The sequence below is a fragment of the Pristiophorus japonicus genome, chromosome 25 (genome assembly GCF_044704955.1).
Source record: "Pristiophorus japonicus isolate sPriJap1 chromosome 25, sPriJap1.hap1, whole genome shotgun sequence".
NCBI classification, from domain to species: domain Eukaryota; kingdom Metazoa; phylum Chordata; class Chondrichthyes; family Pristiophoridae; genus Pristiophorus; species Pristiophorus japonicus.
Window position 1 is genome coordinate 2,588,013 of NC_092001.1, and position 13,643 is coordinate 2,601,655.

General features: G+C 46.6%; 2 non-coding genes across 2 annotated transcripts; both read left to right on the top strand.

Moving 5' to 3' along the window:
- The first annotated feature begins 495 nt into the window (after nucleotides 1–495).
- On the top strand, nucleotides 496–584 carry trnar-ucg (transfer RNA arginine (anticodon UCG)). The gene is given in 2 exon segments: nucleotides 496–532; nucleotides 549–584. It is a non-coding gene; the product is annotated as a tRNA-Arg (tRNA).
- A 244-nt stretch (nucleotides 585–828) lies between these two features.
- trnas-gcu (transfer RNA serine (anticodon GCU)) lies at nucleotides 829–910 on the top strand. Its single transcript has one exon. It is a non-coding gene; the product is annotated as a tRNA-Ser (tRNA).
- The last annotated feature ends 12,733 nt before the right edge of the window (nucleotides 911–13,643 follow it).

Sequence of the window (13,643 nt, forward strand, 5' to 3'; positions counted from 1 at the left end):
CCCTCCATCCTTCCTGCCTGGCTTCAATAACAGTCTCTTCCTCGCGTGCTCCTGAGCCCCACTGCACAATTGCCTTCATGGATGATCTAAATCTCACTTTATTCTTTTAAAAGGGAACTGTTGTCAGTCAAGGGTTATTCTGCATCTGGGTAAAAGGGATGTCCTTGCAGTCCCGGATCATTCTGTTTCTGTTTAAATGGGCTGGTTATCAGTTCCGATTCATAATCTTTCCCGTTAAAACGGATTTTCTCATAAACCCGGGTCATCCTGTGTAGTTTGAGAAGGGGTATGATTTCAGCTGCAATGACCGAATTGTTAAACTGTTGTGTTCCAATTTTCATTCGGCTTGCCTGCGCCGGTGCACATCCAGATCGCAGTGCATCTGTTCATTGACTCGAAATATGCTCATCTTTTCCAAAAACCACTCCTTGATATTGCAGTTGCCCCGAATTTGCTCGCAATATACACAACAGCACAATGAATGGCGCAGGCAGCGGCCGCGTGGCCTAATGGGTAAGGCGTCTGACTTCGATTTTCACAGCAAAGTTATCAGAAGATTGCAGGTTCACGTCCTGCCGCGGTCAACTTAACTCGCTACGTGAAATTTTATATTCTTTGTTGCGATCTGCCGAGAAACCAACCATCTCTTCCAGTCACTCACCTGAAGCAAAACAAGGCTGTTTGCTGAAAGAATCTCATGGCAAGTTTTCATCATTGTCGATCTGCATGCACGGGCAGAGCAAGCTGTGAAGTGGACTTTCTTGCATGTTATTTCTGTTTGGATACGAAAAGCAGGAGATTTAATGGCTGACGATTTGTTAAAGCAGGGACGAGATGGCCGAGAGGTTAAGGCGATGGACTGCTAATCCATTGTGCTCTGCACACATGGGTTCGAATCCCGTCGTCGTCGTTGGCTGACACCTTGACCACGTTTTGACGTTCACATTTAACCTCATCGCCAAATTCCCCTTTTACTTGCAAGGATGCTGTACTTTGCTCATGTCATGTCTCAAATTAATAATATATTCGTCAAAAGGATAACATTTGTAGGACGATGGAGAGGAGGACTAATTAGATAGTTCTCTGAGGGACAGCACAAGCACGATGGGCTGAATGTATTTTCTCACTACCGTCATAATCTGAGAGCTACACTCTTTACTGTTGGCGGCTCGTTGGTCTTGGGCTATGATTCTTCTTTCGGGATGATCACATTTGATATGTGAGAGGTTTGCGGACGAGCCCCGCCATTTTTTACTCAAAGTTCCATTTCTCACAGCCGCTCGACATGTGAGAAAACAGGCACATTTCAAATTAAAACGTGTGATTTTGCGCCGATGTTCCCACAGCGTCCAAATCCAAGAGCAAAGATTTAATTCCCTTCCCACTGAATACTGCGGACAGACATGGTCACCTTGGTAACGGAATGGTCATTCTGACATCATTTTCTAAACAATAGCACACAAGACAATGGGTCATCAATAAATGGTAAATGAATTAAACACTCTGCAATTACATTGTAAATAATAGGAAATAAAATGCTGGATAATAACTGGTGCAGAAAGTAGCTTATCTCTCGCAAAGATTAAGAATGATGTGTTTTGTGTACACACACACACACACACGCACATAGCAACGACTCGGTGTGCAGTCTTTTCAGTTGTTCAACTTAAACTGATGCAATTTATTTCTTAGGACTTTGGGAACTTGCGGGAACCAATCCGGCGGTATTTGCTGTGTCAGTATCTCAAGAAGTTGCGCGCCGTTGCTCCTCCCACTGCCAGGGGGAATGGGGCAGCTATTTAAAGGGACAGGGACTCTCTTTTCTCTGCCTATTTATACTTAAAGGAACAGTCCAGTTTATCTCAGAGTGTCGGCGGACTTCACGAACCGAGTTCCCAATTACATTCGCTCCCTTATTTATTGTCCTGTGATTGTAAAGCTGTATATTCGATTGACTTGAGCCTTTCTAAAATGGCACATTATTTTTATAATCCATTTGAGTTGCTTGTCTAATTTGTAAAAATTTCAGAATTGTGCAGTGTGACGAAGGTTTTGTTTAAAGGTGGAGTAAAATGTGTTTCAAAATATTATTTCCAACCCTCCCTCAACCCCCCAAATTTTAGAACACTCTGCAATACTGTCTGGGAAGTTCCCAAGTTCGATCCTTGATCTGGGCTCTTTGTTGCTCTCAGCCAAGGCAGCAGTTCAGGGGTTATAATTGTCCTCAGTACCACTGGGCTAAATATGAGTAAAAATCAGCCACTGCCCTTGCTCTTGATACTGATCCAGTGACATCAATTGGGAGGTTTGTGGATGTCATTTGGGGGTAGGAATGGACTCGGCTCTAATGATTGCCACAGTGGAAATCCTGCTGACACTCACTGATTCGACTGATGGTGAAGCACCAGAGGTTAACAAATTTCTGTTGATTTTAGACAGTAAGGATGGAGGGAGAGTGTCAAGAATAAGGCTTTTACATCTTTGGAGGGACAGGAGGGGACAGAATATCCTATAGAATCTAGATTTGTCTCTTCTGAATTAATATCCTGTACTTAAAGGAACAACCATTGTAACCTGCATTTGCAGGGTATGAGAATGGGAGAATCTGCAGCTTGGTAACTCAAACCAAACATCACGTCAAGATTTGAGAGATTCACCAGATTCATCAGGATCACGTTTTCATCAGCCTTTGGAAAAAAACCAATCACAGCGGTGACAAACTGTGCACATGTTCTGTGTGTGGATAGAACTTCAATCATTCGTCAACCTGTGACACTCGTGTGCCCAGCTGACTGAACACTGTAAATGTGGGGACAGTGGGAATGGATGCAGATGTGCGTTGGGTGGAAACACATCAGGGAGAGGCCATTTACCAGCTGAATGTGGAAAGTGATTCCGTCTCTCATCTCACCAACTGACATTCGAGGAATTAGATAACAGACTTTTTCCTGTGAATATCGAGCTGTGTTATTGGGCCATGATATTTTTACTTGTTCATCGAGTTGACTGTAAACCTTTGCCAATTAGTTGATGCGATCGGTTTACTTGTAGATATTTTCAAAAATACATTTACTGAGTGGATTCAAATTTAAATTGAAACCAGCTTTGCAGATGTGATAGTCTACTCACACATTGAAGGTGAGAGAGATGCTGTGGAAACAAGAAAATTCCATTATGTGTAAGAGATTAACAGACTGGATTTTGTGGTTAGTGATCCCGGGCGTGTTAGCTCTCCCGACCCTGGACATCAAGGCACTCTGGACGGTATGGGGAAGTGGGACTTGTCCTGAGAGTAACCAAAGGTCTGAGAACTGAAACAATCTACAGTTAGAAAGGAGTAAAGGCGCAAAGTGAAGCAGTCAGTTACATGACATCAATTTGTCTCTTCTTATCATGGAGACATCAACTATCGACACACTGTGTTATTTGAAATATCAAAATAGCAAACTCCAACGCAGTTTTATGGGTGATTAACATCAGCAGAAACAAATCCCAACTCACAGAATGAACACGATTCAGTCAGGATGTGATTAACAGCAGTACTAACAGTAGAACCCAACACCTGCAGTCAGTTGCGAACTCGCAATTCAAATGACAGAGTAAATCCTTTCCACACCTCCCCGGTATGAACTCGCTGGAGCTTCAGCAGATCAGATGACTGAGTGAAACCTTGGCCACACACAGAGCAGGTGAATAGTCTCTCCCTAGTGTGACTGCGATGATGGATTTCTAGATCAGACGGGGAACTGAATCCCTTCTCACAGTCTTCACATTTCCATGATATCTCCATGGAGCAGGTGTCCTTGTGTCTCTCCAGGTTGGACGATCAGTTGAAGTTTCGTCCACACACGGAACACGTGTAGTTTCTCCCCACTGTGAATGGTGCGATGTTTTTCAGGCTGTGTAACTGGTTGAAGCTCTTTCAACAATCAGTACACTGGAACATTCTCACTCGGATAGGGAATGTGTGTGTCGCTGCTTTTCCAGTCACACTGATGATGTTTGAAATATTTTCCCACAGATAGAACTGAAAAATGTTTCTCCTTCCACATTCAAAGGCAGATGGTATTCATCATTTCCAGCTAACAAAGTGAGAATAAAATAAATGAGCTGCTGATTTTCTCTGCTGATCAATGGGCCTTTTGTGCTGGGTCAATAGGGTCAACACGGGCTGGTCAAATAGGATGTGCCTGGGTGACCCAATTGGGTGAGCCCGGTCTGGCCCAATAGTGTGGGCCCGGGCTGACCCAAGGAGATGAGATTGTGTTGGTCCATTAGGGTGAGACTGGGCTGGCTCAATTGGGTTAGCTTGGGCTGGTCTGACCCAATAGGGTGAGGCGTGCTGGCGCAGGGTTACCAGACAACTATCAGAACAACAAGGCTCCCTTTCAGGGGCCACTGACCTGGACACAAACATGTGACCAATCAAACTGACAGACATCCTGAAGCCCCGCCCACCCTTTGTCCCTGCACAAAGGACCGTGCATGCGCCGTGAGACCGTCCTGACCAATATGGCGGCCGCTGAGCACGCTCCCACCACCGGGGGAAACAGTTTTACTCGTTGGAGTTCAGAAGGATAAGGGGTGGTCTTACAGAAACATTTAAAATAATGAAAGGGATAGACAAGATAGAGGGAGAGAGGTTGTTTCCACTGGTCGGGGAGACTAGAACTTGGTAGCACAGCCTCAAAATACGGGGGAGCCAATTTAAAACCGAGTTGAGAAGGAATTTCTTCTCCCAGAGGGTTGTGAATCTGTGGAATTCTCTGCCCAAGGAAGCAGTTGAGGCGAGATCATTGAATATATTCAAGTCACAGACAGATATATTTTTAACCAATTAGGTAATTAAGGGTTATGGGGAGCGGGCGGGTAAGTGGAGCTGAGTCCACGGCCAGATCAGACATGATCCTGTTGAATGGCGGAGCAGGCTCGAGGGGCTAGCTGGCCTACTCTTGTTCCTAATTCTTATGTTCTTATGTTCTTATTAGTTACTGCCAAGAAAGGCGCCAAGAAAACAGTCACTACAACACAACCGAAGAGCGGAAAGAAGCGCAGAAAGTCGAGGAACGAGAGTTACTCCATTTACAGCTGATGAAGCAGGTTCACCCTGACACCGGCATCTCCTCCAAGGCCATGGGCATCATGAACTCGGTTGTGAACGATATTTTAGAGCGCATCACTGGTGAGGCTTCCTGCCTGGCACATTACAACAAGGCCAGCACAATCTCACAATATTGGGCCAGCACAGGCTCATCCTATCGGGTCATCACAGTCTCACCCTATCGGGCTAGCACAAGTTCACACTATCTGGCAGCACAGGCTCACGCTTTCGGGCCAGCACAGTCTCACACGATCGGTCCAGCATAGTCTCACTCTATCGGGCCAGAACAGTCTCACCCTAATGGCCCAGCCCAGGCTCACCCTATTGGGCCGGCACAGTCACACCCTATTGGCCCAGCACAAGGTCACCCGATCGGCCCAGCACAGTTTTACACTATTTGGCCAGCACAGTCTCACCCTTTCGGGCCGCACAGGCTCACCCTATTGGGCCAGCCCAGGCTCAGCCTTTCGGGCAACACAGTCTAACACTGTTGGGCCAGCACAAAAGACCCAGTAGCCAGCAGCGAAAATCAGCATCTCATTGATTTTATTCTCACTTTGCACACAGCTGGTGCAGGTCTGAACCCAACCATGTAAGGTGGAAATGATCAACATCCTCCGCCTTTGAATGTGGAAGCAGGAATATTTGTCTGTTCTCTCTGATGGAAAATATTTCAAACATCTGGGAAAGCACCACGACACAAAAAACATCCGCGTGAGATTGTTCCAGTGCACTAGAAAGAGCTTCAACCAGTTCCACAGCCTGAAATAACTTCGCACCATTCACAACAGAGAAAAGCTACACGTGTTGTGTGTGTGGACGAATCTTCAACTGATCGTCCAACCTGGAGAGACACAAGGACACCCACACCATGGAGACACCATGGGAATGTGGAGACTGTGGGGAGGGATTCAGCTCCCTGTCTGATCCAGAAATTCATTGTCACAGTCATACCGGGAAGAGGCCGTTCACCTGCTCCGTGTGTGGGTAGGGCTTCACTCCATCATCTGCTGAAACTCCAGTGAGTTCACACTGGGGAAGTGTGGGAAGAGATTTACTCAGTCATCTGAATTGCGAGTTCTCAAGTGACTGCAGGGGTTGGGTTCTACTGTTATTACTGCTTTTAATCACATTCTGACTGAATCATGTTTGTCCTGTCAGTTAGGATTTGTTTCTGCTGATGTTAATCATTCTGAAAACTGGGCTGCAGTTTAATATTTTGATATTTCAAATTACACAACGTGTCAATATTTTGATATCTCTATGACAAGAGGCGACTATTGATGTTCTGTTACCGACTGCTCCATTTGGGGCCTTTTCTCCTTTCTAACTCTCGATTGTTTCATTCTCATGCCTTTGGTTACTCTCAGAGACAAGTCCCAATTCCCCACACCTTCCAGCGTGCCTCTCTTTGCCTTAATGTCCAGGTTAGGGATAGCTAACACGCCCGGAATCAAGAACACAAAATCCAGTCTGTTAATCACTTTCAGTGACAGGACTTAGCATGTGCCTGCAGCAGTTGTTGAGATAAGCGACTGTATCTCTTTCCACACTCAGCTGGTAAACGGCCTCTCCCTGATGTGTTTTCACCTGACGTGCTTCTGCATCTATTCCCACTGTCCCCACATTCACAGTGTTGAGTTAGCTGGGCACACGAGTCTCACAGGCTAGACGATTGGTTGAAGGTGCATCCATACACAGAGCATATGTCCTGTTTCTCCCCGCTGTGATTGGTGTTTTCCCAAAGTCTGATGATAAAGTGATCCTGATGAAACTGATGATTCCCTCAGATCTTGACGTGAAGGTTGATTTGAGTTTCCAAGCTGCAGATCCGCCCCTTCTAATACCCAGCAAATGGAGGTGACAAAAGTTGTTACTTTAAGTAGAGGATAGACATTTCCACTGTGATAGGCATCAGAGCCGAGTTCAATCCTGCCCTCAAGTGACATCCACACACTTCTCAGTTGATGTCACTGGATCGGTATCAAGAGCAAGGGCACTGGATAATTCTTACTTATATTTAGTCCAGTGGTAGTGAAGACAATTAGAACCCCTAACTACTGCCTTGACTGAGAACAACTAACAGCCCAGATCAAGGACCTAACTTGGGACCTTCCCAGTCAGTATTGCAGAGTGTTCTATAATTTGTGGTGTTGGGACAGGGTAAGAAAGAATAATTTCAAAGAAAATTAAATCCATCTCTGAAGAAAACCTTCGTCACAATGCATAATTCTGAAATCCTGTCAAATTAGAAAAGCAAATCAAATGGATCGTCAAAAACAACTGAGTCATTATAGAAAGGCTCAAGTCACTGAAAATATACAGCTTTACAATCACTGCACAATACAGAAGGGAGCGACTGTTAATGGGAAATCGGCTTGTGAAGTCCTCCGACACTCCGAGATAAACTGGAATGTTCTTTTAAGTATAACACGGCAGAGAAAATGGAGTCCCTGTCTCTTTAAATATCTGCTCCATTCCTCCAGGCAGCGGGAGGAGCAATATCGTGCGGTATCTTTATATCCTGACGCAGCAAGACCTAATAAAACATATTGGATCAGCTTAAGTACAACAACTGAAAAGTGTGTACACAAAGTCTTTGCTACATATATATGTGTAAAAGTGTGTATGTGTGTAAACTAAACACATCATTCTTATTGTTTGTTCGTGCATTCTACAGAGATAAGCTATGATCTTCGCCAGTTATTTTTCAGCCTTTCTTTCCTATTATTTACAATGTAATTGCAGAGTGTTTAATCCCTTTACCATTAATTGATGACCCACTGCCATGTGTGCCCTTGTTTAGAAAGTGATTTCACACTGACCATTCCGTTACCAAGGTAACCATCTGTGGGCAGCATTCAATGGGAAAGCTGATTAAATTACACCGAGGGTAATGAGCAGCCACCCACCAGTATCTGCATTTTATTGTCCAGTGATTACCTCACCATCACACAGACGCTCCTCAGATTTACCTCCAGTGTGGATGACCTGTGTACGTGATGTTGAAAATGAAATTGTTGGGGTGAAAGAGGAGTTGGGGAAGGGGTTTGGAGCGAAAGGTGAAAGAGAAGTTCGGGTGAGAGTTTGAAAGAAATGGGGTGAGAGAGGAGTTGGGGTGAGGGGTTTGGAGAATAGGGGCGAAAGAGTAGTTGGAGAGGGATAGTTGGAGAGTAGAGGTGAAAGAGGTGTATCAGTGAGGAGTACTTACTGCCCATTAATTGCCTTTGTTGAACTATGATCGGGTTTATTTTTGCTTTAAAATGTTTTGTATTGTGTGTTCCACCAAAGTTAGACATGGGACTGCAGTTCCTTGCAAGCACTGGGCTATTTCTGGTGAATTAATGTGGGTAGTGTTAATTGGGAATAGATTTTAGTGGGATCATTCTGTGCTGAATGCGTTGCTGGGCTGCGGGGTTTTCCATAGTCCCAATGATGAGGTGTGCTTGACAACAAATCCAGAATTCCCTTACATAGTGACACCAAATCCAGGGACCACTTACATTGTGACACCAAATCTGATATGTCCTTACTATACCGTATAAATGCACACGAGGCCCACACTTGAGAGAAGGTCACTCTGTGACCAGTTACCTTTATTACCAAGACCTCAAGTGATGAAGGTGGTTGGAGCTTCCCCTTTTATAATTGAAAGTCCAGGTTAGGAGTGTCTCCCACAAGTTCACCCCCTTGTGTTCAATGTTCTCACGGTACACAACTTCGGTCAGCTTATACATGGATTACAATGATAGTTAAATACATGACATCACCTCTCCGCAAAGTCTTATTGAGATCACAGGTTAAGTCTCTCTGGTGGTTTACACTCCCTTGTTGAGCGCCTGAGTTGGGGCTCCTGTTGTTGGGCGCTGGCCTGAGTATCTGCTGTTTGTGGTGCCTCAGGCCTGTCTGGACTGTCCACAGTGACTGGGCTCTCCTCCACTTGGTTCCGGTGTTCAGTCACCTGTGGTGGAGTAAACTCTACGTCGTGTTCTTCCTTTGCTTTTTCTATGGGGTTGCTGAACCTCCTTTTAGTTTGATCCACTTGTTTGCGGCAGATTTGTCCATTGGTAAGTTTAACTACAAAACCCTAATTCCCCTCTTTGACAATCACAGTGCCTGGAAGCCATTTGGTCCCTGCAGCGTAATTAAGGACAAAAACAGTGTATTGACATCAATAATGGCGCCCTCGCATTCCTGTCATGGCAGTCACATTGTGACTCGCGCCTGCTCTCAAGAATTTCTTTCATAGCAGGGTGTATAAGGGATAACCTGGTTTTGAGTGTCCTTTTAATTAGCAGCTCTGCGGGTGGAATCCCTGTGAGCGTGTGTGTTCGGGATCTATTGGCCTACAGGAAGCGTGATAAAGCAGCTTTGAACGGAACTCCCTTAGAATCTGAGGATCCCCTGTTTGATTATCCTCACTGCTCGATCCATCTGGCCATTTGAGGCCGGCTTGAACGGTGCCGTTCTGACATGGTTGATTCCATTGACTGCCATGAAGTCTTGGAAATCAATGCTTGTGAAGCTCGGACCATTTCAGCAGACCATGACATCTGGTAGACCATGGGCGGTGAACATTGCCCGTAGACTTTCGACCGTGGCAGAGGATGTGCTTGAATTTAAAATGGCACACTCAATCCATTTTCAGCAGGCGTCTACTCCAACCAAAAACAGTTTTCCCATGAAAGAACCTGCGTAATCCACAAGGATGCGTCACCATGGATTGGCGGGCCAGGACCAGGGGCTAAGGGCGGCATCCCTGGATGCGTTGACCAGCTGAGCACACGTGTTGCACCTGCGAACACAAAGTTCCAGGTCTGCATCTATCCCTGTCCACCAAATGTGTGACCTGGCAATTGCCTTCATCATGACAATGCCCAAGTGCTCATTGTGAAGTTCTATGATAAACATCTCTCTGCCCCGCTGGGACATGACTACTCGATTTCCCCATAGTAGGCAATCGGCCTGAATGGAGAGTTCATCCTTGCACCGATGAAACCGTTTAATTTTCTCAGGGCATGCCCTGTACGTGGCTGCCCACTCCCCATTCAGGACGCATTTATTAACTAAAGAGAGTAGCGGGTCTTTATTTGTCCAGACTTTAATCTGACGGGCTGTCACAGGTGAACCTTCGCTTTCGAAAGCTTCAACAGCCATCACCATCTCAGCATCGTGCTCAGTTGCCCCCTCAGTGGTGGCTAGTGGGAGCCTGCTGATTGCATCGGCAGAGTGTTCAGTGCCCGATCTGTGCTGAATTGTGTAGTCATAGGCGGCTAACGTAAGTGCCCACCTCTGTATGCGTGCCGACGCATTCGCATTTATGGCTTTGTTGTCGGCCAAAAGGGACGTTAGGTATTTGTGATCTGTCTCCAGCTCAAATTTCCTGCCTAACTAGGGCCTTCCAAGAGCAATTATTTTGCCTCAGCCTGAGCCAGAAGCAGCGTGGGAGGTGTCTGCCCTTTACAAAGGAGGTGCTCATAGACCTCTGCCACCTCTTGTAACCAAACCTGCAGCCTCAGTCCATGATAGGACAGCGCTGCTACCAGCAGTGAAGGTGACCGTGATTCTGAATTTCCTCACTCTGGGATCCTTCCAGGCAGTCTTCACTCTTTCCAGAGAGATGCAGGTAGAGCATGGATCATATAATGTTAACAGTTTGTTGGAGCATACCAAGTTGCGTTCTCTATCAAAAGCCCTTTCCTGGCTGTTCCCTCAGACCCAATCGCGACGTTTGCGTGGGAGCACGTGTAGAGGCTCTAACAGCTTGTTCAATTTGGGAACAAAGTTACCAAAAAAGTCTGGGTGCTCTCCGGATCGCTTCCGTTTTGGACACAGTAGGTGTGATCCCGTCTGCTGCTACCCTCCTCCCCAAGAATTCTACTTCTGGAGTTAAGAAGATGCACTTTGCCTTTTTCAGTCGCAGCCCTACCCGGTCCAGTCTGCGTCGCACCTCATCCAGGTCGTGGAGATTTTCTTCAGCATCGCGACCCATGATGGTGATGTTGTCCTGAAAAACCACCGTCCTTGGAATCGACTTGAGGAGGCTTTCCATATTTTGCTGAAAGATCACGGCGGCTGAACGAATCCCGAACGGACATCTGTTATAGTCAAACAACCCCTTGTGTGTCGTGATGGTGGTCAGCCTTTTTGAATCACTCGCCAGCTCCTGAGTCATGTGAGCTGAGGTCAGGTCCAATTTACCAGCGGATAATGTCGTAAAGAGGTCCTCCACTCTCGGTAGCGGGTACTGGTCTTGGAGTGAGACCTGATTGATGGTGGCCTTCTAAGCGCTTCATATCCTGACCGACCCATCCGCCTTGTGCACCGGCACGATCGGGCTCGCCCAGTCACAGAATTCAACTGGCAATATGATGCCTTCCCTCAGCAGGCGGTCGAATTCGCATTCTATTTTTTCCCGCAACACGTACGGCACCGCTCTGGCCTTGTGGTGTACTGGCCTGGCGTCCGGGTTTTTGTGAATCGCTAACTTAACCCCCATGAAATTTCAGATGCCGGGTTGAAATAATGAGTCAAATTTGTCGAGGACCTGTGAGCAAGATACTCGCTCCAGGAAAGAAATGCACTGACATCGCCCCATTTCCAGTTCAAGACAGCAAGCCAACTCATCCCCAGTAGTGTGGGACCGTCACCCAGGACAATCCAGAGTGGCAACCTGTTCTCCGAATCTAGCACCGGAATAATCTCCTTAGCATATGTCCGCAGCTGTGCATCAATCGGCAATAATTTTGGCCTCCTGGCCTTGGATACCCACAACCTTTCAAACTGGTTGATTCTCATCAAGGACCGGCTGGTCCCCGTGTCTAGCTCCATTAGTACTGGGATGCCATTGAGGAGCAGTTTCATCATTATTGGTGGCGTCCTGGTATATGAACTGTATATGTGCTCCACATGAACTCGCTGAACTTCAGTTTCCAGTGACTTTCACCAGTATTCATTTGGCCTCGTAGAGCTTACATCGGGCCTGTCCTCCTCGTACATCAACCTGGATGCAGGCTTCCTGCAGATACGCGCCAATTGACCACTGACGTTGCAGTTTCTGCAGGTATATTGCTGATAGCTGCAGGCTTTGTCTGGGTGTTTGGCTTCACATCTCCAGTATGAGCTGGAGGACCCATTGTTGGAAACAAAAGGTCCATTACCAGTCGATCGTCTCTGACTGTCTCTGTAACTCTCCTTAAGTGCACCATTAACAGGTGTTGATTGCCCCATTACTGGCCGCATTGTCCATTGCAATGGCATGATTCACCGTTCAGCTAGCCATTGTCTCTGTTGAATTCCCCTTTTGGGTTCGACTGCATGCTGGGACATGTCCGATTGCCCTTGTCTGCCGAGAGAACTGTGTGCCGCGTTAACAATGTTGACTCCCTGGTCATTTGCCGCATTTGAGCCAAGATTTTTGTCACACATCATTCTGGTCTCTTTTTCCCCTGAGTTAAAGTCTGGGCTGTCAGAGCCGCTTCCAAGGTCAAGTCTTTGGTCTCAATCAGTTTCCTGAAAACCCCAGCATGCCCGATGCCCTCAATTAAAAAGACTCGCATCATTTCTGCTCTGCTTGCATCTGTGAACTTACATATGCTCGCCAGTCGCCGGAGATCTGCCACGAAGTCAGGAACACTTTGCCCTTCTCACTGCCAGTTCATGTAAAACTGGTGTCTCGCGATGTGCATGCTGCTCGCAGGTTTAAGGTGTTCCCCGATCAATTTACTGAGCTCTTCGAACATCTTGTCCCCGGCTTCTCTGGTGCTAAAAGGGCCTTAATCAGGAAGTACATTCTGGATCCACAAACCGTCGAGATGACCCCTGCGTTTGTCGGCCGAATCCTGTCCCAAACTTTCCTTTGTGACAAAACTTTGCTGTAGTCTTTCAATAAAGTCGTCTCAATCATCACAACACAGTACCTCTCTTCTCTGCTGCTAGTGGCCATGCTCGCGTGGTTTAAATCCCAGTTTCTCGTCGCCAATGATATGTCCTTACTATACAGTATAAATGGACACGAGGCCCATATTGAAAGAAGGTCACTCTGTGACCAGTTCCCTTTATGATCAAGATCTCAAGCGATGAAGGTGGGTGGAGCTTCCCCTTTTTTACCTGAAATTCCAGGTTAGGAGTGTCTGCCACAAGTTCACCCTCTTGTGGTCAATGTTCTCAAGGTGTACAACTTAGGTCAGCTTACACATGGATTACAATGATAGATGAATACATGACAATATCCAGGGACCACTTACATTAAGACACCAAATCCAGGAACCACTTGGATGGTAACTCCAAATCGAGGGACCACTTGCACTGGGGCAGCAAATCCAGGGACCACTTGCACTGGGGCATCAAATCCAGGGACCACTTACACTGGGGCACCAAATCCTGGGACCCCTTACATTGAGGCATCAAATCCAGGGACCACTTAGACGGCTGCATCATATCCATGGACCCCTTACTCTGAGGCATCAAATCCAGTGACCACTTACACTGAGGCACCAAACCCAGGGACCCCTTACACTGAGGCATCAAATCCCGGGACCCC